Source organism: Kogia breviceps, chromosome 10, assembly GCF_026419965.1.
Source record: "Kogia breviceps isolate mKogBre1 chromosome 10, mKogBre1 haplotype 1, whole genome shotgun sequence".
In the NCBI taxonomy this organism is placed as follows: Eukaryota; Metazoa; Chordata; class Mammalia; order Artiodactyla; family Physeteridae; genus Kogia; species Kogia breviceps.
The window spans coordinates 53,561,118-53,575,178 of NC_081319.1; the positions used below are offsets into that span (position 1 = coordinate 53,561,118).

Genomic DNA, 14,061 nt, shown 5'->3' on the forward strand with positions numbered 1-14,061 from the left:
CCCAGTGATTGACTTCTTGGGGGAAGCTGTTTTCCATAGTATCTTTAAAGATCTCCACCATCGAGGAATTCATACTTGTCCTGTGACATTTACATTTAAAGCCAAGAGAAAGGGGGCAGGATTTGCTTGTAGGTAGAGTGAAGGGGCATGAAGACACTTTATTGGAACTGATTCTGGAAAGACACTTCTATGTCTTTCTGTGTTGTCCATTTAGGCAGCTGGTAACTGGTCTGTGGAGAAGCTTGAGCAGATGGTGTCACTGTGGCGGCGGCAGAGGAGTCAGATTTACTGTTCACAGAGACTTGTTGTTGTCACAGACCCTTAAATAGAACGAGACCCCAGCTTGACGAAGCGCTCTGTAAGGTGCTTCTGCATCTAAGTGTGTCAGAAAGTTCTCAGGTAGTTTGGCATCCATGTATGAATTAGCTTCTCCTCAGGATTCAGTCTGAGATCTTGGTACAAATGCGCAGGGGATAGGAGATAGCAGGTGGCATTTTCATGGATTATTTGGAGGATATCCTATCCTTAAAAACAGGAAATAAATAAGTCAGACAGAGAAAGCCAAATACTATTTGTTATCACTTATATGTAGAATCTAAAAAAATAATACAAATGAATGCATATACAGAATGGAAATAAACTCACAGACATAGAAAACAAACTTGTGGTTGCCCAGGTGGATGGGGGGGGGAGGGATAAATTAAGTGTATGGGGTTGACAGATACAAACTACTATACGTAAAATAGATAAGTAACAAGGATTTGCTGTGTAGCACAAGGAATTACAGTCAATGTCTGTCTTGTATTTTAATAATCTATAATGGATTATAATCTGAAAAAAACGCACAACTGAATCACTTCTCTGTACACCTGAAATGAACACAATATTGTAAACCAACTGTACTTCAATTGAAAAATTGTATAGGAAATAATTGACCAATGAATTTATTCAGGGCAATAAATATTTGTTAAAATTAACGAATTAACGTTCTAAGGGCTACCCCTTTTATGTCATTAGTTCAAATTTAGTTACAATATCCATTTGCATTCTTTTTCTGTATTCCATGTATCTGATAGGAAGACACATACTTCAGACTTCTTAGGCTTCCATTTACTGTAACCTGTCTGCTGTCTTGCTCAGGGAGGACATGGAAATGTCTTGCTTAGTTATACCTCCCTGTTCTGCTTCCAAATACAACCTGAAATGATTTCTTCACAATGATTTTGTTTATTTTTTTCTATCTGGAGACATCTTCTCTCCTTGACTCGCTTACGACAGTTGCACTCACTGTAATGCCCCTCTTGACTTGCTCCAAATGTGGTCTTTAATCATAGGTAGAGCCCCACTTCATTTTTAAAAAAATTTATTTTATTGAAGTCTAGTTGATTTACAGTGTTGTGGTAATTTGTCCTGTATAGCAAAGTGACTCAGTTATACATATGTATACATTCTTTTTCATATTCTTTTCCATGATGGTTTATCCCAGGATATTGGATATAGTTCCCTGTGCTCTACAGTAGGACCTTGTTGTTTATCCATTCTGTGTATATCAGTTTGCATCTGCTAATCCCAAACTCCCAATCCATCCCTCCTCTCCCACCCCCTCCCCCTTGGCAACCACAAGTCTATTCTCTGTGTCTCTGAGTCTGCTTCTGTTTTCTAGATAAGTTCATTTATGTCGTATTTTAGATTCCACATATAAGTGATATCATATGGTATTTGTCTTTCTTTTTCTTTTCTTTTTTTTTGCGGTATGCGGGCCTCTCACTGTTGTGGCCTCTCCAGTTGCGGAGCACAGGCTCCGGATGCGCAGGCCCAGCGGCCATGGCTCACGGGCCCAGCAGTTCCGCGGCATGTGGGATCCTCCTGGACTGGGGCACAAACCCGCGTCCCCTGCATCGGCAGGTGGACTCTCAACCACTACGCCACCAGGGAAGCCCCTGTCTTTCTTTTTCTGATTTACTTCATTTAGTATGATCATCTCTAGGTCCATCCATGTTGCTGCACATGGCATTGGTTCATTCTTTTTTATGGCTGAGTAGTATTCCATTGTATATATGTACCACATCATCTTTATCCATTCATCTGTTGATGGACACTTAGGTTGTTTCCATGTCTTGGCTATTGTGAAAAGTGCTGCTATGAACATAGGGGTGCACATGTCTTTTTGAATTATAGTTTTTTCCGGATATATGGGTAGGGCCCCACTTCTAAAGCTTTTTTCCCTCTGGCCTGGTTTATTTTCCAGGAATTATAGTAGGAGTTCTGGACATTACATCAGTATTTTATAAACACCCAGGCAGGGCAGTATAAAATTGTTTTCTTTTTATATGTATTGTTTTACTTTTTACAAAATAGAACAGAAGGGGATCAAATAAAAAGGACATATCTTCACCTGTTGCCATAGGTGCTCATTGGAGATGACTGCTCTTTGGTGCATCAGCCTAGTAAATTTAGGTGTGCGTTAGTGTATGTATCTGTAGCTCTACATTTGTTTTTTACATAAGTGGATCGTATCACGCACACTGTTCTGTCCTTTGGTTTTTTTACACTTATTAATGTATCTTGGAGATTTTTCCCTGTTGGACATCTGGATCTACTACACTCCTGTTAGGATGACCAGATGCTGTTCTGAGGGGTGGATGTCAGTGCTTTATTTGAGTCCTTCACTGACAGACATTTAATTTGATTGTGGTGGTTATACATGATGCTATAATAAACATCTTTGGACACACATATTCTGGTACCTCTAGGTGTGTATATATATGAATCTATACCAGTGGAAGTACTGGGTTATAGAATAGAACATGAAAGGTGGATTTGCTTGTGGGGTTGACTCATATACTAAGTTCATGAAGTCTCTTCTACTTCTAAGTCTACTTCTGCTAAGTCTCTTCGGATGCTAATTGGGTGTTAGTACCTTCTCCCCTGCCTTTCAGGCCCTAAAGGATGAACGTGTGACAGGAGGGGGTGATTATCGCTGCCTCTGGAGGTTAAGTCTCCAGCCAACCCCACGATGGGGAGAGAGGCAGTGGAGTTCAAACTCTGTGGGGGCGCCCAGGGCCCCCTTTCGGCTCAGCTGCCTCCTTTCTGACTGGCGCCCCCATCCCCACCACAGATATAACTCCTGTTGTGAATTCACAAGGCATTTTTTTTCCTGTAATGGAAGTAGCATTGTTTTAAAAAAATTGCGAATATTACCTATACGCACTGCAAAACATTCAGAAGATAGGAAAGTATAAAGAAGGAAAAAAAAATCACCCCAAATCCCAGCCCCAGACTTAATCTCTGATAATACTATTTGAGTGTGCATCCTTCCAGAGCCTTGTCTGTGTAGAGAAATAATCAACAGAAAGAGGTCACGGGACCCCACGTGGGGTCCATCCTTCCAGTCTTCCATACAAGCATGGGGGTGTGTGGACTATTTCTGGGAATCAGAAGGCTTATCTGTTGTGGGGAGGTATGGGTGGGGAATTCTATCAGGCTGTGTGTTATGCCTTGTGTGAAGAGTAAGGAGATGTGTAGCTGCTGGTTTAATTGGTTCTCCCAGGAAACTCGGTTTCTGATGATGAATGACTACAGCTTTCCTGACTGTCTGCCGCCCTGGGGTGTGAGCCAGACGGCTTTGGAGAGGTGCTTAGCTGTCTTGGCTTCACGGCATCACAGCAGGGAAGCACCTGCCACTGGGACTAACCCAGTGGCGTCTGTGGAATCTGAAACCACGTGGTTGTGAGGGACTTCAGATGTCATCCAGTCCTGACCCTACCGCATCCCACCATCCTCACAGAAGCACGTACCAGAATATTGTAATAATGAAAACATGTGGGCTGATTCTCTCAAAACAGTCCCTGGTTTTATTCACCTAGTGGGGGCACTTCTGGTACCTCACTGAGTGAATGATAAGAATTTGGGGAGTCATCTAACAAATGACGTCGAATACCTCTCTTTTATGACTAAACAAATTTGAGGCCCCTCAGAACAGTTTGGAATAGCTCAGAAGTAATGGAATGATTAAAAAGTGGGGAGGGATCCCAAACTCCCTCCGTTCCATGTGTCTAAAAACAGTAGCTATAAGGAATAGGACAAGAGGTAGGTCCTAAAACTGTGTGGTCCAATATGGAGGCCTTGGGGCACGTGAGGCTGTCCAAACTGAAATTATTTGAAATTAAATTTGAAAATTCATGTTCTCGGTCATGCTTAGCCACATTTCAGGCACTCAGGGGCCATGCTTGGCTGATGCCTGCCGTACTGGACAGCACAGGGTTAGAACACCTTCCATCATCACAGAAGGTTCTGTTGGAAAGTGCTGATAAAGCTTCCATTACGGCTTCATGGTTTCTAAGGAGGGACTTGCCAGTGTCCGGTTTAATCTCCTCTTGCACCATGGACGGTGTTTTGCTTTCTTTAAATCTGAAAAGGTTGGCTGGTGCTTCCCACCCCTCTGTCCTTCCTTCTGGGCTTCCCCTGCATCCTTCCGGTGAGGAGTTCTAGTCTATGCCACAGCCTTGGCGTTGTACATCCTGTTCACTCTCACTTCTCCCATGGCCTCATCTGTGCAACAGGGACCCTGACCTTACTTGTCTGAAGTTAGGAACTGGTGTTCTCATGTGGTCAGATTCTCCTACATGCTTACTGCACTGTAGCTGTTTGCCAAGAAAACTAGTTTGAGGTGTTTTTTAAAAACTTTTATTTGCATTTTTTTTTTTTTTTTTTGCAGAGTTTATTCTTGGGCCATACGTTTTTGTTTCTTCAGCTTCTTCTGGGGTATCTTTTTCTTCTGTGCAACCTCCTTTCCTGACTTAGGGGCAATCTGCTCTTTTTCAGTGAAGATCGTCTCAGTGTGGCCGGGAGAGCTCATGCACAGGTTGATTGGACCATGGGCTCTGCTAAGTCCTGAGCCGCATTTTGGGAGCTGTATTCACCTGAATGTGCTCACTGATTAGGGGATCTACATCTAGGCCCTAAAGATCAGCATCACTCTCTGCATTTTTGAGCATGTGCAGTAAAAATTCAGCACTCTTTTGGGGCCATCGACCGTGCATCCAGCCCCACTGTTTGGCCTGAGCACACCTACTAACTTCACCACTGGAATGATGGAATGGTACCCATCGCTTCTATAAAGGGACATCCTGCAGACACTCGGTAGCTTTTTGGATGTGCATACCTTCTATGGCCTGGGCAGTTTCACGAGTGTTCTCAGAATGAACATGAAGATTTGAACCTCTTGTTCTGCATGATTTTGTGAGGTTTTCTGGGTCAAGTGAAAAGCAAACCATTTTCAGAGGCCACCTCAAGGCTGCTTACTGGAAAAGCTAGTTCGAGCTTTTGTGAAGTGGGGCTGTTCCCTGGCTCACACAACCTTTGCTAGCACCTGCTTCCTAAGACAAAGTCCAGAGCTTTACCTTGGCGATGGCTGCCCCTTACATGCCAGGTCTGGTTTCTCTACCTTCACTCTCGGGCACCCAGTGCTCCAGACACACGGCACACTGTGTACTTTTCCTGCCTTTGTGCTGTTTTCTGGGCTAGGAGTGCCTCTCCCTCTCCGTCCTTCCTGGGGCGAAGACCCATGTGGTCTTCAAGGCTCGTGGAGTTCTGTGATGCCTTCCCGACCTGCCTGCTCAGAGTGGATCTGCTCTCCTGTGCTCCCATTTATACCAGCACACACCTGTATGGCAGCACTTTTCATGGTGTGTGTGTGCACACGTGTCAGCCCTCAAGGCTGACCGTGTCCTTACGCCCAGGACTGTGGGGAAATCATAGCTGTCTCCTCCATACCTGCCACTGTCATGACAAGTCGCAAGGGGTATAAAGCATTTGAAGCAATAAATGTCAGCCCTGCTTCCTCTTCCTCACTCCTTCCTGTGTGTGTTAGTAACAGTAGTATTAGTAGTGGTAGTGGTGCTGGATTTGGGTTCCCTAAACTATACCCAAGTTACCATATTTTAATTTTCGTTGAATACTATTGTATTTTATATTAGATCAAGTACTTGAGGATTCTTTCCATGTAGAGAGAGCTCTGAGCTTCCTGCAGCCAAAAATCAATCAGGAGTAATTGCAAACAAAATGTATCTTGACTTTATTTTTTTAATTGAAGAAAATAGCAATCAAAAGGAACACATTTTGGGGAAGGGAAATAATAATAAATGGCCTCTATCAACACATTTCTATATGGCAGATACTAAGAGAGGTACTTTTTTTGGATGATCTTAGGTGTGGCTCACAACAGCCCTACGAGGCAGGTACAACTATGACTGCATTTTTTGTTTGTTTGGTTGGCTTTTTAACATGTTTATTGGAGTATAATTGATGACTGCGTTTTATAGGTGAGGATGGAAAGAATAAGTAATATGCCTGCCCATGCCCGCATAGCTAGCAAGGGCTGCCATCTCTTTAAAAGGATTTGAGGGGTTTCCCTGGTGGCGCAGTGGTTGGGAGTCCGCCTGCCGATGCAGAGGACACGGGTTTGCGCCCCGGTACGGGAAGATCCCACATGCCGCGGAGCAGCTAGGCCCGTGAGCCATGGCCGCTGAGCCTGCACGTCCGGAGCCCGTGCTCCGTGATGGGAGAGGCCACAACGGTGAGAGGCCCGCGTACCGCAAAAAAAAAAAAAAAAAAGATTTGAGATACAATTCACATACCATAGTATTTACCCTTTAAAAGTGTACAATTCAGTGGTTTTTAGTGTAGTCACAAAGTTGTGCAACCATCAGCACTGTCTTGTCCCAGAATCTTCGATCACCCTTGAGAGAAACTCCTCCTGTGCCCATCAGCAGTCCCTCCTCATCCCTCACCCACCTCCTCTCCCAACCCCTGCCAACCCTAAACCACTGTCTCTGAGAAGTTGCCTATTCTGGACATTTCATGTAAATGGAATATTTAAGTATGTGATCTTTTGTGCCTGGCTGATTTCACTTAGCATAATGTTTCCAAGCTTCCTCCATGTTGTAGCATGAATCAGTACCTCATTCCTTTTTATGGCTGGATAATCCCATTGTATGGATATGCCACTTTTTTTTTTTTTTTTTTCCCTTGGCCGTGCAGCATCTTAGTTCCCTGACCAGGGATCGAACCCATGCCTCCTGCAGTGGAAGCATGGAGTCCTAACCACTGGACTGCCAGGGAAGTCCCCATGATATGCCACCTTTTTTTATCCATTCATCAGTTGATGGGTATTCGGCTTACTTTCACTTTTTTGTTATTGTGAATGATGCTATGAACATTTGTGCACAAGTTTTTGTGTGAATGTATTTTCTCATTCCTTTCGGGTATATACCTAGGAGTGGAATTGCTGGGTCACATGGTAACTCTGTTTAACTTTTGGAGGAGCTGCTCTTCTCCAAAGTAGCTGCGCCATTTTACATGCTCAATAAATGAGGGTTCCAGTTTTCCTGCATCTTTGTTAACACTTGATCTTGTCAGTTTTTGATTATAGCCATCCTAGTGGGATTGAAGTTGTATCTCATTGTGGTTTCGATTTGCATTTCCCTAGTGACTAATGATTTGGGGCATCTCTTCATGTTCTTATTGGCCATTCATGTATCTTCTTTGGAAAAATGTCTACTTAAATCCTTTGTCATTTATTTATTTATTTTTAATTGTTGAATTGTGAGAGTTCTTGATATATTCTGGGTACTAGACACTTACCAGATACATGGTTTACAGATATTTTCTCCCATTCTGTGGCTTGTCTCTTCAGTTTTCTCATCTTTTTTGACATAAGCAAAAATTATGAGGACAAATGGGACATCTGGTGTAACGGAGTGGGTATTGGAGTCAAAGGACCTGGTTTCTGGCTGTGCCTGGACCACTCACAGCAACTAACTAGTCTTATTGTCTAGAGTAACTTAATCTCTCTTAACCTCTGTAAATGGGGCAAAATTATTGGCATCAACCATACAGGATGGTTTTTAGGATGAAATGACATTAATTACTTCACAAACATCAGTTCTTTTTTTTTTTTTTTTTTTTTTGTGGTACACGGGCCTCTCACTGCTGTGGCCTCTCCCGTTGTGGAGCACAGGCTCCGGACGCACAGGCTCAGCAGCCATAGCTCATGGGCCCAGCCGCTCCGCGGCATGTGGGATCCTCCCAGACCAGGGCACGAACCCGTGTCCCCTGCATCGGTAGGCGGACTCTCAACCACTGCGCCACCAGGGAAGCCCCATCAGTTCTTTTTATAGCACGAACTCTTCCAACTCTGCCAGAACATCTATGTTGACAGGTAACTTGGTTGTAGAGCTGGGTTCCACCTGAAGATGGATCACTCAGGACTAGAGGCTAAGAACCTCCTCCAAAACCTGGTTGTAATTACTCTTTCCCCGACAACATAGGCTAGACGGCCCAAAGGATTATATTCCCCATGCATCAGAAAGTTTAAGAATAATCCCGACTGAACCAATTTGGCGTTTTTCATATTGTGTGGTCTTGTGGCCAGTGATTCCAGTCTCATTTTCTGAGGCTGTGGGGTGGCCTGCCACCTGCTTCACAACCCGTCCTCTAGTGCCACTTGGGACAAGTTACTCTCTGAGCCTCAGTGCCTCATCTATGAAAGGGGGATAACAGTTACCGATGTGAAGATCGAACTGTGGGTTGTGGTGAGGTTTCAGTGAGTTAACGTCTGTCACGCTCTTACTGTAGAGCCAGATGTTGAGTTAGTTTCCTTAAGGGGTGCTGGGCTGGCAGGAGGACCCTGCCAAGTTGGGCCTCATGAGGTAATCTCCCTGGGAAAAGGCCAGGACCAGACTGCCCAAGACTGTATGCACGGCTTGCGACACGGGGTATTTCTGATAAATGAGTCTCTAAGATAATCAGAAGAGAAATTTTTTTTTCTGGGTGCACCACACAGCTTGCGGGATATTAGTTCCCCAACCAGAGATTGAACCCGGGTCCACGGCAGTGAAAGCGCCAAGTCCTATCCACTGGATTGCCAGGGAATTCCCAGAAGAGAAATTTTTTACCTGTTTAAATAGCCAACATTAAAATAGATGGAAAATTTAAGTGGAAAACAGGGTGGAGAAGGTGTACCATTGTGGAACCAGTCAACCAGTCAAAACAAACAACAAACAGAGCAAATAGAGATACACAACACACACAGTCTTTGGAAGGAAACATAAGGGCCTTGTAACAGTGGTTGCCCCTGGGAGGGAAGGGGGAAACTGGGGATTTAGAGTTGAAAGAAAGTAGGGATTTAGGTGTACCCTTTGATACTTTTTGAAATTTTCATGTTGTGCATTGACATATACATATACAGTAGTTATTCAAATGGTTAACATTTAACTTTGTAAAATTTTTCCTTTTTAAAAAGCATCTCTGAGGCTGTTTGGCAAAGTGCTGTGCTCTCTCAGGCTACTGTCAAGTTGGCCCTTTATCTGCAGACAGAAGCTCTTCCCCAGTCACTGATTAACCTGCTTCTCTTTATAGTGTCTCCTTGAAGGTCTTAAAACCAAATGTCCTTAAAGATATGCAATAATTCTAGATTCCTGCCAATTCAGGTGAGGCTTCTAGTCTCGTTTCTCAGAATTGATTTTACTTGATACGGTTTGGGGTGTTTAGAGTTTAATGCTCTTTGGGGGAAGTGTTCCTTCCCCTCCCGCCCCAGATTTGAATCGAACAGTGAACAGTGATGAAGTGTGAATGTGGCTCCCTCTTCTTTGGCTGAAGCCTTCGGTGCTGGGGCAATTGGCTGAGGAGCAGGGAGCCTGCATCTGGGTGTGGGGTTCTGTGAGCAGAGCTTCTCCACTGGAGATTGAAGGGGGTTTGTGCTGCCTACCTGACAACATTTTTAGAAATTGCCTGTGTCTCAAAAAAATCCAGCTCATCCTTCTTACTGTACAATATACTAGCCTGATTTAATATTTTAAATGTGTTTTATTTCTTTACCCAAATTGTTGGGTAAAAACCAAGATATTTGGGACTTCCCTGGTGGTGCAGTGGTTGAGAATCCGCCTGCCAATGCAGGGGGCATGGGTTCGAGCCCTGGTCCAGGAACATACCACATGCCTCGGAGCAACTAAGCCCACGCACTATAGCTATGGAGCCTGAGCTCTAGAGCCCACGAGCCACAACTACTGAGCCCTCGTGCCACAACTACTGAAGCCCATGCACCTAGAGTCCATGCTGCACAATAAGAGAAGCTACCGCAGTGAGAAGCCCACACACAGCAACGAAGAGTAGCCTCCGCTTGCTGCAACTAGAGAAAGCCCCCCTGCAGCAACAAAGACCCAACGCAGCCATAAATAAATAAATAAATTAAAAAAAAAAAAAAAGCAAGATGTTCATCTCCCACTGAGACCCTTAGGTAAAAAGTGCCCCAGGTGGAGAAACTGAGCATCACAGGGTCCTGTCTGTGTTCCTAAGTGTCAAGTCTTTGGGGGAATCTCATACGATGGGTTTGAGCTTCCTAAACACTCCCAGTAAGTAAATCTGGACAAGCCCATCGGAGGATTTATTCTTCTTGGCTCCATCTTCCTGTTTTCTGTTGTTGGGCAATTTTACTTTCATGTTATATTGAGCACAGTGCCATTTTTCTTCTAGAATTTTTCACAGATAATTACCTTTTGGGTACTTAAAACTAAGTGTAAAACATCACTCTCTGAAACACACCATCAAATTAACTAAATAAAACACAATTTAAAAACAGTGTTTATTAAAATGATAGTTTGGGGAGTTTTTATTGCCTTAATAAAGTGCAACAATTTTGCTTACATTCTCAAGCACAATTTTAAAATTAGGCTGCCTGCCTTGCCCAAAAGGGAAGTATTAGTGCTACCAAGGAGGATGATCTTAGGCCAAGGGGACCTTCAGATTTTAAAAATTTTTTAGGAAAAAATAAGGGTACAGTTTTGATTCAGTTGAACTCATTTATTCCACCTTTTATCTGTGTGTGTATATATATATATAATATATATATATACATATGGCTTTGTTCTAGAATAAGTAGTTGAGTTGCTATTTCTGTCTAGAATATTGGTGGATGGTTTTATATTGTGAGGCCTCTTTGAGAAGTTTTGATTGGAGGCAGGATAAACAAGTCTTGGTCTGAGGACATTTCCTACACTTCATCGTAGGCAAGTGTGAATGAACACACTAAGGACAGGAGAATCCAGGCATACAGTTGGGGTCAGCTGTTCACGGTCTGGTCACTGTTTTGCTGACATTGGGAGAGAAGTTTAGAAGGAGGCCAACTTGGGAAGAGTATTCAACAAACCCTGAGTGCTTGGGTGCCATGACATTCTGGCTCTGGGGACATGGTTATTCCATGGAGAGTGGCTACATGGAGCTTACACTTTTTCCGGGAAGACAGTCAACAGATAGGTACTGTCAGGTAGCCATAAGTTCTAGAAGAAATAACAAGGTCAGAGACTAGAAAACAATTGAAGATTTTAAGGTATTCCTACTCAAAAATATATCCCATGTATGTTGTTTTTTTTTTTTTTTTTTTTTTGCGGTACACGGGCCTCTCACTGCAGTGGCCTCTCCCGTTGTGGAGCACAGGTTCCGGATGCGCAGGCTCAGCGGCCATGGCTCACAGGCCCAGCCGCTCCGCGGCATGTGGGATCTTCCCGGACCGGCGCACGAACCCGTGTCTCCTGCATTGGCAGGCAGACTCTCAACCACTGCACCACCAGGGAAGCCCTGTTGTATTCTTTAAAAATGTCAATATCTTGAAAGATCAAGAAGGCTGTGGAAATATTCCAGATTAAATGAGCCTAGAGACATGACAACTCAATACAATACCTGACCTTAAACTGGATTTGAGTCTGTATTGACAAAATTAGATAATGGATCGTGGGTTAGATAAAGGTAGCTGATAAATGTTTTGTGGTTATGTAAGGAAATATCCTTGTTTTTAGGAAAGACACCCTGAAGTAGTTAATATTTAAGGGCAAAAGGCCATGATGCATGTAACCCTCACTCAAATGGTTTAGGAAAAATTTTTAATATGTCTTATAATTACACGTGTGTGTGCACACATATGTGCACGTGCGTGCACCCGTGTACTGGGGAGAGAAAAGAGAGGGAACAAATGATAAATGGGATAAAATGGTTAATTGGTGAAACTGACTAAAGGGTACACAGGAGTTTTTCTTTTGTTGTGTGCAACTTTAAGTTTGAAATTATTTCCCTGTAAAAAATTTTAAAAAATCAGGTATAGTCTAACACTTTTGAAAACAAGATCCTATTCTTAAAAAAAACCATATGTTCCTTGGGAGAAATTTTCTATAAATCTTATATATTAGTACGACTTTTTCATTCTTTTTTTCTTGGCTGTGCTGTATGGCATGTGGGATCTTCTTTTCCCAACTGGGGATGGAACCCATGTCCCCTGCAGTAGAAACGCAGAGTCTTAATCTATTAAACCCCCAGGGAAGTCCCATTTGTCATTCCTTTTTTCTTTTATTTTTAATATTAGTATGACTTTAAAAGAAAGTAATTTTTCACTTGCTGTTTTCTAGCTGAGACTAGCTACCAAGGAGCTTGGTGGTTTTCTGAGAATTAAAGATAATTTGGGGAAAGGAGGCATGATAGGGTCATTGCAGTCAGGCTAATATGGAGAACCGGTTAGAATACTGGGCTTTGAAGAGCGGGGAGGATGATGAGTTATGGGTGATGGAGACTTAGAAAAGAGGGGGGGGCAAGCCAGTGATAAACTACCCCCAGCTGACGGTGGGCAACCTCTTTAGCTCCTTCTATGTGTAACTTTGGCATTTATCTTAAAAAAAAATTTTTTTATTGAGATATAATTTTTTTTTTTTTTTTTTTTTGCGGTATGCGGGCCTCTCACTGTTGTGGCCTCTCCCGTTGCGGAGCACAGGCTCCGGACGCGCAGGCCTAGCGGCCATGGCTCACGGGCTTAGTTGCTCCGCGGCATGTGGGATCTTCCCGGACCAGGGCACGAACCCGTGTCTCCTGCATCGGCAGGGGGATTCTCAACCACTGCGCCACCAGGGAAGCCCTATTGAGATATAATTTACATACCATGAAAGAAGGTTGTGGATGACCAATGATAATGATATTTTATTTTATTTTTTTAACTTTTTATTTTATATTGGAGTATAGTTGATTAGCAATTAGTGTTAGTTTCAGGTGTATAGCAAAGTGATTCAGTTATACATATACATGCATCTATTCTTTTTCAGATTCTTTTCCCATTTAGGTTATTACAGATTATTGAGCAGAGTTCCCTGTGCTATACAGTAGGTCCTTGTTGGTTATCCATTTTATTTTTTTAATTATTTTTTAAAATATAAATTTATTTACTTTTGGCTGCGTTGGGTCTTTGTTGCTGCACGTGGGCTTTCTCCAGTTGCAGCGAGCGGGGGCTACTCTTCATTGCAGTGCACGGGCTTCTCATTGCGGTGGCTTCTCTTGTTGTGGAGCACAGGCTCTAGGCACGCGGGCTTCAGTAGTTGTGGCACACGGGCTCAGTAGTTGTGGCTCGCGGGCTCTAGTGTGCAGGCTCAGTAGTTGTGGCACACGGGCTTAGTTGCTCCACGGCATGTGGGATCTTCCCAGACCAGGGCTCAAACCCGTGTCCTCTGCATTGGCAGGTGGATTCTTAACCACTGTGCCACCAGGGAAGCCCTCCATTTAAAATATAGTAGCGTGTACATGTCAATCCCAAACTCCCTAACTATCCTTCCCCACCACCCTTCCCCCCAAGTAACCATAAATTCGTTCTCTAAGTCTGTGAGTCTATTTCAATAACAATATTTTATATCACCATTGTAATATATAAAATTATTATGCCAGTAGCTATCACAACTGATCAAAATGCTAGGCACAGTGGTAAGTACTTTAATAGACATTATTTCATTTATTCCTTAAAAGATGCTTACAAGGTCGTTTTAGTTTCCTAAAAGAGAACAAGGATAACAAAACCCTGGAGATTATAAATCAGTCCCTTGGGTCACATATCTGATAAAGGGCTGGATTTTGAACCCAGGTCTCTGATACCCTGAAGCCAGTGGACGAGGCTGCCTCGCCGTGTCTGGGACCCCTGCTGCAGGAATTGGGCTGGCAGGGTGAGCAGAGAAGTTTTACTTGTCTCTGGTACCTAGG

At 43.4% G+C, this 14,061-nt stretch overlaps 1 protein-coding gene across 11 annotated transcripts in view; it reads left to right on the plus strand.

The window, feature by feature from the left end:
- Nucleotides 1–14,061, plus strand: part of OSBPL10 (oxysterol binding protein like 10) — a 321,796-nt gene that overhangs the window by 112,492 nt on the left and 195,243 nt on the right. The window lies entirely within an intron of this gene.